Source organism: Henckelia pumila, chromosome 1 (assembly GCF_033568475.1).
Source record: "Henckelia pumila isolate YLH828 chromosome 1, ASM3356847v2, whole genome shotgun sequence".
NCBI classification, from domain to species: Eukaryota; Viridiplantae; Streptophyta; class Magnoliopsida; order Lamiales; family Gesneriaceae; genus Henckelia; species Henckelia pumila.
The window spans coordinates 101,848,459-101,863,059 of record NC_133120.1 but is presented as its reverse complement, the minus strand read 5'-3'; the positions used below and the strand labels follow the sequence as shown (position 1 = coordinate 101,863,059).

Below are 14,601 nucleotides of genomic sequence, written 5' to 3'. Positions count from 1 at the left end.
TTTTGCACAAGCTCTTTCAACGACACCCAGCACAGCCTTAATTCGTTTTTTACCTTAAGGCGTATGATATATTAATTTAATTATAAAATATGAGCATGAAAAAACAAGAGACTTTAAAAAAATTATTCAGACATAATATTATTACATAAATCAACTCCTTTGAAGAGGAGAAGACAACTTGTTTAGCTACTCATAGTAGCCTTGTTCTTGAAATACATAAACGAAAACTTATATCAATAGAAAAAGAAATATTACAACAATTTATTTGTAAGAAAACTGAAGGGAATGATCGATATCTTCAGCTTCCTTGAACGCTTGTATTTATAGCTGAGGTTCCACTCGTTTCACCGAAAAACTTCAGGGAATCTTACAGCTGTTTGTCTTGTCCTTTTATGCCATTATTAATGACATCTTTAGCTAGTGGATGAGTCACCCGTTATTCACCTTGTCCTGTTATGCCATTATTGATGGCATCGTTTGTTGGTGGAGGAGTCACATGTCGTCCTTTTTCTTTTGGATTTATGCTCCTCACATGTCTTCTTTATTGTTATCGGGGCATCTTCTGCTTTTGCAGTGGTCCCCTGATAAACACATCTTTGGTGTTCCCTGTCCACCTTTGCTTGTCTCGGAAAAATCTTTTCGATCCGTTCGGGGTTTGAATGTTTTTTCGAACTCTGGCTCCTTCTGATCAGGACATTCTGGGCAGATAACCTCAGACCATCTTCCTATGTGAGCCATGTTACAAAATTTTCGGCGAGTTTCTTTACTTCCCAGCAGCTTGTTATTCCACAAAAAGTTTCTCTTCTTTTCGAAGAGTTCTTCCGCGAAAGCTGTAGTTTTTCCTGTCATTGTATTTAACATGAACGATCCATTCACAGAATTTTGGTAGAATTTGTACGGAAATTTGACTTTGTCCATCTCGGTGAGACAGACCCAAATACCCCATGCCCTTCTGGTTGAGATTTCATTTTCTCCAAAAGTGGACACCAAAGGTATTTCTTCAGCTTTAGGATCCTTGATAAATTTATGGCCCGTCATATCAGGTCTCCTTAGCTTGATGAAATAAAAGGGTTCATGTGATCCTTTCCCTATTGGCTCTGGAGCTGCACTGAAGAAATATAGTTCTAGCACATCTCCTCTGGACAAATGATCATTATTTGTCCATGTTTTTTGGACTGCTTCCTGGATCCATTTTGGTAATTGTGATATCTCTGGGAAGCTTGGTGACGTTGTATAAACTGAGGCCAAAACCCCAAATTTATACCAGAGTTTTACATCCTTAGGATTGACATTGTTTTTTAGCCAAACCCTTGGATATATTCCTGCAACATCAACCTTGTAAGTGTTTGGGTTGATTTCACTCCTTGTCTTTAATTTCTCCCACTTCTGTTGATAAACCTGGAATGGAAAAATAATAGCTGGATTAGTATCAATCTTAGATTTACCCTTGTCAGTGTTGGGCCTAATATTGATCTCTTCCTCTTTTACCCCAGAGGCGGAGGGTTGACTTGATGAATTATTCTCATCAATTATTGCTTCATCCAATTCATCAAAAGCTGATGATAGATTAGCACTTGTTTCTTGGGTTTTGGAATCTTCAACCCTTTGTTCTACAACCAGTGGCTGTGTTTTTTCTTCTTGTAAAACCAATGGTTTTAAATTTTCCTGTTTATGAGAAACCAATGGTTTCTCTATAGCCTTAACAATTGGCCCTTGAATAGCAGCCCATAGTTGAGTTTGAGCTTGCATACATCCAGTAATTCGATTAGATACTTTGATCCGATCAGCTTGTTGTAACCTGCCAGCCATTTCAGCATTAATGACTAACTGGTTGAACTCGGTTTGAAGCAACCCAAGGTGTTCCCTGAGATGCCTTTGCATTTTCATGATGGAATCCACGTCACTGCCTTCCATCTCTTGTTAAGAAATCTACAAGAATATTTTCATGAGATTTAATAATAACAATATCAAAAATATAATTTTGACATAATGCTTGCCATCTTAATAACCTAGCTTTCTCAGGTTTAGATTCAATCTTATTTCTTAAGAAAGCTTTTACCTAGGTGTTATCAACCTTCAGCGTGAATTTTTTAGCAAGTAAAAATAATGGTCATTTTTCAAAATCCCTTTTAACTGCATAAAATTCCTTCTCGTTGATATGTCATCTGATGGCCTCTGATTTTGAAAAAAGACCGCTACAGTATCTGCATGGTATTTCTCCATCTGGAGTGATCTTGGTAAGGACAGCTGCCCACCAATCATCACTGGCATCTGTGAATAATATCAGATCATCTTCATCTACGGGTATAGCCATTTTTGGGAGATTCTTACATATCTCCTTTAATTGGTTTACCCCTTTAGTATGGTCATCGGTCCATATAAACCTGGCATCCTTTTTTAACAAAGGACTGAACACCTTTCTGTACATTGCTAGGTTGTTTATGAACATCCCTGCAAAATTAACTACTCCTAGAAAACTCTGGAGTTGTTTTACATCTTTGAGTTTATCTGGAAAATTCTTTACCTTTTCCACAATATGGGATTGTAGAATTATTTCAGTTTCATCAATCTCAATACCAAGGAATTCAATTTTCCTTGTTGCTATGACTGCTTTCTTTTCAGATAAAACCAGTCCTTCTTTTTTACAAATCTTAGAGAAAATCTCTAAGTGTTTAACATGTTCGTCTATGTTTTTTGATGCTATAAGAATATCATCAATATAAACAAACATAAAGTTAAAATAATCTTTAAAAAGATTATTCATCTTTCTTTGAAATATTTGGGGTGCATTGGCCAATCCCATAGGCATAACTTCCCAAATATAGTGTCCTTGTGGAGTAGAGAAGGCTGTGAATTTCTTACTGCCTTCTTCCATTCTTATCTGGTAGAATCCAGACTTATAATCAAATTTTGAGAACACTCTAGCATTTCGTACATAGCTAATTAGATGTTCTCTACTGGGTATGAAGTACCCATCAAACTCCAGGATTTTATTAATACCTTGGTAATTAATAACTAACCTGAGTTTTCCTCTTTTTATTTCACCATGATTTCTGACCAGAAATCCTGGACTGCTATATGGTGAAACTCCTTCTTTGATTAGACCAAGGTCCAAATGTTCCTTGATAATCATTCTCATATCCCTTTGATCTGTTATGTTCATCGGGATAGGCTTATATCTGACGAATTCATAGTCTTTGCCTTCCTTTAGAGTAAGACTGGCTTTGAGTTGATTTCTATCCCACCATGCCAAAGGGTGCTCGTTGTAACTTTCTTTGAGCTTCTTTTTGACATCTTCAAGGGATACCTTATTTTTTAACTCTATATCCCTGTGATGTAGAGTTACCTTGAGAAACTCCATATCCTCTGTTTGGAGTTCTTGTTCTGTTGTTATTTTCAACATGGTTTCTCCAAACCTCCTTGGATCTTTCATTTTTGGGTGAAAAAGTTGTCCTTTATCACCACGCTGACTGCGAAATATTATCGGCAATTGTCGATAAAAAGCAACTTTGAGTCTTTGAACGATAATTTTATGATCACAAATTGTAGTGAACATAAGTCTTCTTGACTCATTGTCTTGTGTGTACTTCTTAAACATTTGTAAGAAGTTATTTTCTAACAGGATATCAGCTCCTGTATCATGGAAATAGATTGGTGATGTTTTTACCTTGTATCAAGGTGTCTGCCCTGCTCCTTCCATAAGGATCTCTGCTTGTTTTATCTCGTCCAGCAATTTTTGGCAAATCTTCTTCACATTCTTCAGGGAAGACTCCTCTTTTTGCTGTACAAATTCCTGCTCCCGAATCGATATAAGCTGCAAAGTATTCAGCCTTATATTGTTCATACAATATCCCTATCGGAATGTATATGGAGAAAGGACTTGTTGTCATTTTTCAAGGGATTACTAAATGACCCTGCCATTTTTAACAGACTGTGTTGTAACTCAGTAATCCGATTAAGACTATTCACCTTTAGTCTTCCCAAGGCTTCAGAAGGTAGAGTATGGTTACTCCTTTCTACCTCTTCAATGCGTTCTAGTAAATCATGTTCATGACTTACTAATTTCAACAGTTGCTTCTTCCTCTGTTTGTAAACAGAGTTTTCGAATCTGATTAAGGGATTGTCCCTTATCCAATTCTCTTGATTTTCCATTTCGTAGAATTCTTATTGAATCCTCCAAGTCTTTTCTTTTGCCATGAACTCTATTCCCTTTTCAAGGCGTTTCCATGGTTTATGATCCTCCAGAAACTCTAGGCCAAGAATGAGCTGATCCACTTCTTTTCCTGGAATTCCACATATTTGAACTTTCAATTCTCCAATATTTATCAATCCTTGGTAAGTTCCTTTTTCATGTTGTTCCAAATAGTAAATTGAGTTACAAGGGAACTGGTTCCGATGACTTGTAATATCGAATACTATTTTCACTTCTTTCCATCCTTCTGGAGATCTAAGTTTTCCTATTATAGAAAACTCTTTTTCTTCTGGTGGAATTTCTTGAATAGGAGATTTGTCCCATCTCCTACTTGTCATTTGGTTTTCTTGAAAAGATAACTTTCGAGGTTCTATTTTAAGGTCTCTGTATAGAATCGGTCTGTCTTGAATTTGAATGTCTGTTTCCTGAATTAAAGGAAAGTCGATTCTTTCTGGGTATATTGCATGAGCAACTTTCCCAAAGATCTCTGGAATTTCAATGAACTCATTTCTAATAAATAATTCAGAATGATGAGTATTAGAAAGAGCATATGAAATTTGATATGTAATAGAATATGGTCTATTACCTTCCTTCATCAGTCTCTTTTCCTTGAAGTTTTGATGCAACGTCAAGGCTCGACTAAAGTCCCTGTCAGCTAAATTGATAACTCCTACAATTTTTCCTGCACAAAGATTTCCCGAGATAGTACCCAGGACAGCATCTTGAATATTCCCCATTCTTTTATCGCATACTACGATATCTATGGGTGAATCTATTCCTTCTTTAAAAGTTGCCTTGATCATTATTTGGATTGCTCCAATATGAGTCCAAGACATCGTCCTTGCTACCTCACCTTTCAAATTTTGCAATTCCTCTCTTATTTCTTCAAAAGGAATTAACTGCATCTCTATTTGATTACTTGTTAACTCCATGGGGATTGCCATTTCCCTTCTGGATACTTTGTAAATCAAATTATGTCTTCTTTGTCTAAGCCCTAGGTTGCCTAAGACTCTTTCTACTTGTCCTGCCGAAAATCCCTGGTACTTTTGTAACGTTGGATTTTCTCTCATAATCCTTTGGACCATATTATGAGATATCGTGGTTTGGCTAAAGAATCCAGCCAAACTTTCATGTGTTTCATGCCGAAACACTTCTTCTTTATTCTGATTCTGATTCTGATCCATCCTCAGAATCTTCTTGACTAAACAATATCTCTTCTTCGTATATGCTTTCATCTGAGGGGATATCCTCAAATTGATATACTTGGACTAGATCTTGAAAGAAGACTGCATCATCCATATCTGGTGTTGCTTCAAAGAGTTTAACTCTTTTTTTTCTCGTTTTCTGGACAATTTGTAGATATATGTCCTCTTGCTCCACATGTCCAGCAGTTGCAATCCTTGAAACTTTCACTTGCTCTTGTATGAGTTCTTCTGAAAGTTCTTCTTGATGGTGTTCTTCCCCTGCTTTGTGATGAGCTTGTTATTGGGGATGTTCTTGTAGGTCCACTTCTTTTTCCTGACCTATAAGATCTGGCCTTTTGTTTGGACCAAATTGTCCTTGGTTTCCAAGAACTTCTCATTCTTTTATTGTAGGGATTACTTCTGAATTTCTTCCTTTTAAATCCCTGTGATCTGTTTCCAATGATCGTTGGAAGATCATTATCTTTACAACATAAAGGTGTACGTTACCCCTTATTTTCTTGTAGTTCTTCTGTAATGCTGCCATATGACACCATTCTGCCAATTTTCCTTTCAAAAAGGATGCGCGTCTTGCCAAAGTGTCAAGATGACCTGGAACGTATTCTTTAATCAACATTTCTCTCCAGGGACTTGGCATTTTTGCGAAAAATAGCTGAATAGCTACATTTTCCTTGACTCCTGAATTTCATCTGTATTTAGTGAATAACATAATGTATTCATCAACTAAACAGATATCATGTAACTCGAGGCTATACAGAGCTTGAGTATATCTTCTCTTTTTCTCTGTATCTTGATTGTTGAAATAGTCTACCCCTATGAATTGTGCTTTAAATAGGGTGGCCATTCTTTCTCCAATTTCGCTGAGGGATTCTCCTGCTAAGATTGATTCCTTCGTATCTAGCATAGTCATCTCCCAAGCAATCTTGACAGATCCCATTAGACTCATTTCTAGAAGTTTAATGAATCCTTCTTTATTGAGATCTAATGTCCCTGCTGCAATTCTCATAGCTGACGTCCAATCATCTATAAGATCTTCTCTGTTTTTGAAGTCCAAAACATCAAGGTTTAACATAACCCCGTAAGGATGTATTGGATCTAAAATAGTTTTTCCGTAAGGAGTTTGATGGAGTGGGATTTTACTCCTTCTTGATCTGGTTCCTGCTGGATGTGAATTTTCTCCAACCTGAAACTCACTATGTGGTTCTTCTGTTTTAACCACATATATTGGGGGTTTTCCTATGGGTTGTTCACCCTCAGGGGAGTTCATTTTTAGATCTACTACTTTGAGATTTGCAAAAGAATCTGCGAGATCTTGTAGATCCTCGAGATTTAATCTCTCTAAAGTAGTCATCAGATAGTGTTTTTCTCTGATACTGCTTTTATAAGATTAATCATCCTTTCATCATCAGTTAAAGGTTTTTGAACTATTTTGGTTTTACCTTTCTGATGTAACAACGGTTCGGTATCAAACGAGAGTGGTAACCTTCCTCCTGTATTTCTTTTTCTAGTACCTGAAGTTTGTTCTAGATTTGTGATTTTAGTTTGAAGATCCTTTAGGGTTACAAGAATTTCTTCTTGTTTCTTAAGGATTCCTTCAATCTACCGAGGTATTTCATGCAGCTGATTGCTATAATATTGTACCGTCTTTTGAATTTCTCTAAGATCTCCGAAGAGTTTAGAGGAATCTGGGGTAATTTCTAAAAATTGAGAGTTAGAAATCATCTTTCTGTCGTAAGTAATCTATTGTGAACAAATTAACTTGTTTATTGGATTTCATATAAATAAAATCCTCTTGATTCAAACCTTCGTTTGAAGTCATCTTTTGTAAAAAATCTTCTCCTCAACAAAGAAAAGTATGAGTTAATGAATAATATTAAGTCTGAATATTTAACCTAAAGCTTTGATACCATTTTTGCGGATGATTCAAGTACCATAATTGAGCACAAACATTGCATAAATAGAGTACATAAATGCATAAATTGGGTACAAGAATTAAACATTGGATTTGACCAAGTTTGGTGGTCCTAGGGAGTTTTAAGAAAGAATTTTTATTGTAGGGATTTATAAAAAAGTTAGGTTTGGGTTTAGAGATTTATTCACAATTGACTCTTATTTTAAACTTCTTAGACCTTAAATATATCATACATTAAAAATTAAAAATTAAAAATTAAATTCTCTAAATACATTATACAATAGGGTTGTATACCATACTATCTCCCCTTTTATCAACATCACAATTTCCTCCTCCCTCCTAAATCTCATCACCGTCACCTTCTTCCCGATCAATTTTTCCATTTTGAGGGTCACCCCATTTTCGTCGATTTCCACTCATTTTACAGTATCCCCAATTTTCCTTGACATCCCCATCCAAAAATTCTCATCAACACAGAAAAATTGGGCAAGAAAGCAGACGATAAGAAACCCTAAATTGAAATTAGTTGAGTTCAAGGTTTGGAACACAATCTCGGTTGAACTTTACGAAGAATCAAAGAAGCTTGAAGCAGGTTTCATTGTTGATTAATTGAAGAAAAGCTCTATTGTCGGTAGAATGGAATCTAAAGATAAGTTTTCTTCCAACCTTGCATTATTAGGTACCTGTAAGTGCAAATGTCAACTTTTTGTCATTTTAATTTTTAGTGGATGTAGTTTGGAGGATATATTTTTGATTTTGTCTGGAAAATATGAAGAAATAAATCTCTTGTCTATGTCATTACAATACCTAGCTCCGTAGCACAAGATGTATGTTACCTTAAATGATAACGATGATGTTCGTAATATGATTCATCTTCACATGTATATGAGGCTGAGTGTGATCGAATTGAGGGCTGAGTTGAAAGACCAGATTCAAAGAGGGTTCAATGTGGAGAGGTAAAATACATATGTTTCTTGATTATTCTGCCCTATGACCTTATTAGTGATGTTATGATTTTTTCTAATCGGTGTGCTTCTGTAACTCATGTTAAGCATGAATGTGCACATGACATTATTTATACATCTTTTAGTTCAAAATATTAATTTTATAGCTCTATATTAGTTGATTAGTCCTTTATGAAACATGACTGCACAATATAAAATTATGTACATATTTAAGTTCATTTTCAATCTTGATGGTGCGTATGAAATTGTTTCTACATTTTTAAGTTCAAAGTAGTAATTTTATATACGTACAATATATTTGTCGTGGTATGTTGAATTCTGAAGTTATGAATATGAAATTCATAAGGGTTGAAGAAGATAACAGACAATCCAGAAGTGATAATGTGGTTGAAAAAGCCCCCATACAAAATTCACTTGAATCTTGGTTACATTGCATTCCCGGGAAAGGGCAGACATTTAAGGATACTACAGAATTTTGAACGTACACTAAAAATTATACTGTTTCAACTCAACGCTCATTTTGTTATAAGAAAAATGATAGCAGAGAGATTAATTTTGTTTGTACTGAAGTAAATTGCAAATGGAGAATTTATTCCTCTAGACATAAAACAGACAATCTATTTGGTATCATAAAATGCAATTTACAACATACATGTAGAGATTATGTGGCAGAGGACATCCAGGGCCGGTCCTATTAGTTTTTTTGGCTTGAGTCTAACTTAAAAAAGGGCCCTACGAACACTCATAATACTTCATTACAAATTTCTTAAGTAAAATCGGCAAAACAAAAATACAATATTTATTACAATGCAATATTTTTGTTATAACTAAACATGCCAAACATATTGAAAATGTTCACTTTAACACAACTCGCCTTACAGTTTTGGTGGCAAAAATACTAATCAAATCAGTATAATCAAGTTGTTCAATAACTTTTTTTTCAATTGATAACATAGCCAACCCATTCAATCTTTCTTGTGACATAGTAGATCGTAAAAATGTTTTGATGAGCTTCAACTTTGAAAAACTTCTTTCTGCGCTTGCCACTGTAACTGGTATAGTTAACAGGATTGCTTAGGAAAACAACCATCCATCCTTTTCAAATAATCTAATATATCAATGGCTGATGTTGATTCTTCTGGCAAAGAACACTTCAAAAATGTTAACTCCGAAAACAAATCATCTCCATTAACATCAGAACAACCATTATGTTTAAGAGAACTTTCAAGATTTTTGCAAGACATCAACAAGCTTTCATCATCTGCAAGTCGTAGTCTCTCTACCTTGAATAGAAAATCAAATATTTCTTCATATTTTTTAAACTGCTCAAATCGAGACTCAATAGACGAACGAGTTTGATCAACTATAAAGAGAAAGTAGTTAACTCTGAACGACTCCTCTGCTGACAGTGCTACTTCAGTACTACTACTTTCATCAAATTATTTTTTTCTACGGACAACTCATTTTTCTCGAAATACAGCTTCAATACCCATTACACTTGCCATTTCTTTAGCTTCAACAATTGCCTTATCAAAACCAGATTCTCTATAATCTTCAAGAAATACCAAAATTCCTTGTAAGAGTTTGATAGCAACATCAATATCCATATTTTCGGATTGAAGAAATTTACTCACAGTGTTTATTGCGAATAACAACTTATACCAAATCACAACACCAAGTAAGAATTCAAACTTCTCAAGTTCATATAATGCCAAGGACTCTGCTTCACTCTTTGTTTTTGGATCTTCAGTTTCTTTTGTCAAATCAAGCAAAGCATCTCTAATTTGAGCAATTTGTTCTTTTATAGGTTTCACGCTCTCTACATGACTTTCCCAACGTGTTTGTGATAATGGCTTAACTGTCAAACCCTTTACATGATCTTTAAAAATTCTCCATCGCTTGGTAGATGAGGAGAATAATGTATAAATGCGTTGTATCACTCCGAAAAATGACATAGCTTGAGGACAACAGTTCGCAATATCACATAATGCCAAATTAAGGCTATGACAACCACATGGAGTATAAAAGGCTCTGGGATTTATTTCAAGAAGCCTTTTTTGTGCACCTTTGTGTTTTCCTTTCATGTTAGATCCATTGTCGTACCCTTGACCTCGTATATCATCAATATCAAGCCCAAGATTGATCAAAGAATCCTTAAGATGCATAAAAAGCCCAAGCCCAGTCGTGTCATCCACCTCTATAAATTCTATCCAATATTCTTTCACTTTTGTTGAATTTTCCGACTCATCCAAACATCGTATGACAAGAGACATTTGCTCCTTATGACTAATATCTGGAGTACAATCTAAGATGATTGAAAAGTATTTTGCCTTTTTGACTTTTTCAAGTAATTTCTTTCTTACTTCATCTGCCATCATTTGTATCAATTCATTCTGAATTTTTTAACCAATATATGTAGTATAGGTTTCATGGTCTTTGATACGTCGGAGATGCTCTTTCATTATCGGATCAAACTCAGCAATCATTTCAACCATCTGCAAAAAGAGGCCATTATTTTCAACATAAAGTTTCTCACAACTTTCTCGAAATGCCAATTCATTTTTCGCCAATGTTTGCACTATGGCAATTATCCTGTACAGCACAAGTTTCCAGTGTTCTTTTTCTTTGTTCAAATGTACATGTGCTTTTGCATCAATTGTTTGATTCTTTTGTAACCTTCGTTCCAGTTCAATCCAATCAGTCATACACTTCATATGCTCCTTACTCGCTTCATGGGCTATAAGACAACAACTTAAATTATGCCAGTCATTGTATCCTTCATTAGCTAATTGGATACCAATCTTGTTCTTTTGTTTTTTGAACAATTTACAACAAAAACAAAAGATTTTGTCCACATAATTTGAATACAACAACCATCTTCTATCATTTTCCTCCCCGTTTGACAAAATTCTTTTATAATGCAATACATTAAAATGTCTATTAGTACTATCTTTTGGAAACAAAGTACGAGCATCTCTCTTTGGACCCCTCTCTACTAAAAAGTCTATCATTTTTTGATCAATACTATCCCACTTTTCTGGATCATCAAAACATGTCATTTGACTTAAAATTTCATGTTGAACTTTCTCATCATTTTTCTCAGAAAAATTGGATTCTTCTATATTGGAATTTTCAAGAACCCCCTCATTGTTGCCCATTTCATCCATATTGACAGATTCAAGCACTTCCTCCTCATCATTTAATTCAATACATTCTTCTTCATTCACCAAATTTTCAGCCACATTTTTACTCTCTGCAATACTAGGAGTGAATACTTACCGATATCTCCGGCTTGACTTTGAATTAATGATTCTATCCTCAACTTTCTTTTTCTTTTTTGGTATCCCGACATGTACTTGGGAGGCATGATATATGAATTTGCCTAACAAAAAAACAATGAAACAAAATATAATTTTTTTTCACTTAACCAATTCACAAATAACAATGTAATAGCTATAAAATTGCAATCATAGTTGAAAAGATAATATAAATTCGATGGCACAATTCAAAGCAAAATGAGCAATCTGATTAGTGATTATTTGAGAAGGATTAATCAACACAACCCAATTATATAATCTAGAATAAATGTCAACACTTTAATTTAAGAAATTTGTTTAACAAGTCAATAAAATTTGAAGCCCAACAAACAATAATTTAATAATATTAAAAATCAAAACAAATAAACAATGATATCAAATTAGGGCTCACGGTTTTCCCAAATCTAAAACAAAAAAATATTTCATATTCACTAATTAGTAATTACTGACATGTGGCTGTGGCGTAGATTTAGTTATTTGATGAAATTTTTCTACGTGATGAAAAGCTTAAAGATTAAACCCACCAAAGCAGAGAAGTGATTTTCTCGGAGAAACGAAAAGCAGAAAACAACTTTTCCCTTTATTTCGTAAAATGAGCTTACTTTCTCGGAATTGTTATTTGTTCAATGTGAAAGAATTATAAATGGGCCGGTGGATTGAATTTTAAAGTCTTTTTCATAATCATAGACTTATATTTATTATTAATATATACTTATATAAACCCAAAAAAACGGGCCCTAAAAAAAATTGAAATTTTAGGGCCCGAGTCCATTGACTCTTTAGCCTCAAAAAAGGACCGGCCCTGAGGACATCCAAGAGCTGATGCAACTTGGGTTGTAATTTTGATGAAAGAAAAAATAAGGGCAGAACCATCTTATCATCCATCTTCATTGTTGAAAGATAAACATAGGGATTATGGAGTAGAATTAGAGTACCACAAGGTTTTGAAGGTCAAGGAATTAGCTATGCATGATATCTATGGTACCAAAATTGATTGTTACGATAAATTGATGGTATTGTCGTAATGTTCGAGAAACAAATCCTAGTGTGGCAGAGTACGAGATTGATGCTTTAACTAATAAATTTAAACGTTTATTCATTTGTTTCAATGTATGTGCCAGTAATTTTTCCAATGGTTGTAGACCAATAATTTTTTTGGATGACACTCATATAAAAACAAGTATAAAGGTAGCATCATACTTGTTGTGAGAAAGGATGATAATGATGATATTTTTACATTGACATATTCTGTAGTGGATGCCGAGAATCATTGTAACTGAGAATTATTATTTTTTTTAAATTTGAGAAGTCTTCTACTTTCACAACATATCAGGGGGTTCGAAAATTTCACCTACTTCTCTGATAGACATTCTAGTATCATCAAGGTTGTTCATTTATTATTTCCTGGTAGTCACCATGCTTATTGTAAGACCTCGATTCTAGTCATCTAATTAAGAAATAATCCAATCAATAAGCATACAAGATCCAAGATTGAAAACAATAAAAAAAAATTCTTTTCGTGAACAGTGCCTCGCTCGAGCGCACGGAACCCGCGCTCGAGCGAGCAAAGTTCTGTCCATTTGTAAAAACAGGGCCTCACTCGAGTGCAGGAAAGGCATGCTCGAGCGAGCCGAGTTCTGCTCAAAAATAATTTTCCCAAGTTTCTCTCGCTCGAGCGTAGGAAGTGGCGTTCGAGCAAGACCTGCTCTGCCTCAAAATTAAAATACAGGCTCAAAACTCCTAATCCAACATCTAAGCCATTACACGACATGTCGGGGTATAAAATACATTCACAACATCATACAAACCTCAAAACTCCAATATTGATACAACATACTTCAAATAAAGTTCAAGTCCTAAGCATGCTTCAAAACATAACGAGTTTATCATGCTATTCGAATCCTATTCCAAAGCCTCACTTCTATCAATCACAACCCGATCTAGCCATGCTGCCTTTGACTTGATCATGTCCCACCTGATGCCAAGCACACATACAAAGACAAGACAACAACCGAATAAATCCAGTGAGAATAATATTCTCAGTAAAAGAGACAAACATGCAATAACAAATAATATATCAAAACATGATATATCAACCACTAGACATGCAATTTCACGTAGTATATCAATAACATGAAATCAATAACTCATTTTGAAATGTAATAAAATGCAATGCATGTCATCGGGTTTCAAGATCATCTAAATCGGATGATCAAAGGGAGTTTTGTTTTTTGATTCGTCGGTTGGGATCTCGAGGCCAAGACATCACCACCACCCACCGACTCTCCTGATCGAGGTAAATGCGATATATCTTGCTTCCTCTAGACTTAGGAGCACTATAAGGAGTTATTTTATTCTCGACCATTGGAATAAATCATCGACCAATGCCTCTCGATTATAGTCTCCAAACGTCTAATTCGATGAGATTCAAGTAATTCGGCTCAAGATGAATGCATATGAAAATCGTAATACATTCAACATATAATAAAATTAATTCAACTAAACATGCAAGTATGTGGTTTAGTGACTCGAGAATCAATCTGAATTCGAGTATTCGTCCCTATTTGATTCGATGTCGGCTTTTACCTTTTCTTCGATTTGATGAAGCTTCCCAATCTGATCAAACTACAATGGTAAAAGATTCAATCAGAAATCATTCGATTCAAAACAACGAATAAGGTAACCTCGATACCAAACCTCGATCAATTCTTCGAGCTTTGAATTCTACGAACTCTGAATCCAACATCCCTCAGTCAGCTCTATACGGAGATATAAAGAATTCAATATCAAATAATCCAATTCAAATCAATTTAAAAGCTTAATTCCAACTCCTAAAATCCCGAAAAACTCAAACTGACTGCATAACGGCTATAAATTCGACTATCCGAAATCACAGAAAACAATCTATAAATCTAAACAACTCAAAATAACAATAATTCATCTCATTCCATCAAATTCCAACAAATCCCAAAATACCATTTTTGAATTTATGCCTAAAAATTCATAACAATTA

The 14,601-nt window shown here is 34.7% G+C and overlaps 1 pseudogene; it reads right to left on the bottom strand.

Moving 5' to 3' along the window:
- Positions 1-9,126: 9,126 nt before the first annotated feature.
- On the bottom strand, positions 9,127-11,438 carry LOC140870842 (uncharacterized; annotated as a pseudogene).
- Between the last annotated feature and the right edge of the window lie 3,163 nt (positions 11,439-14,601).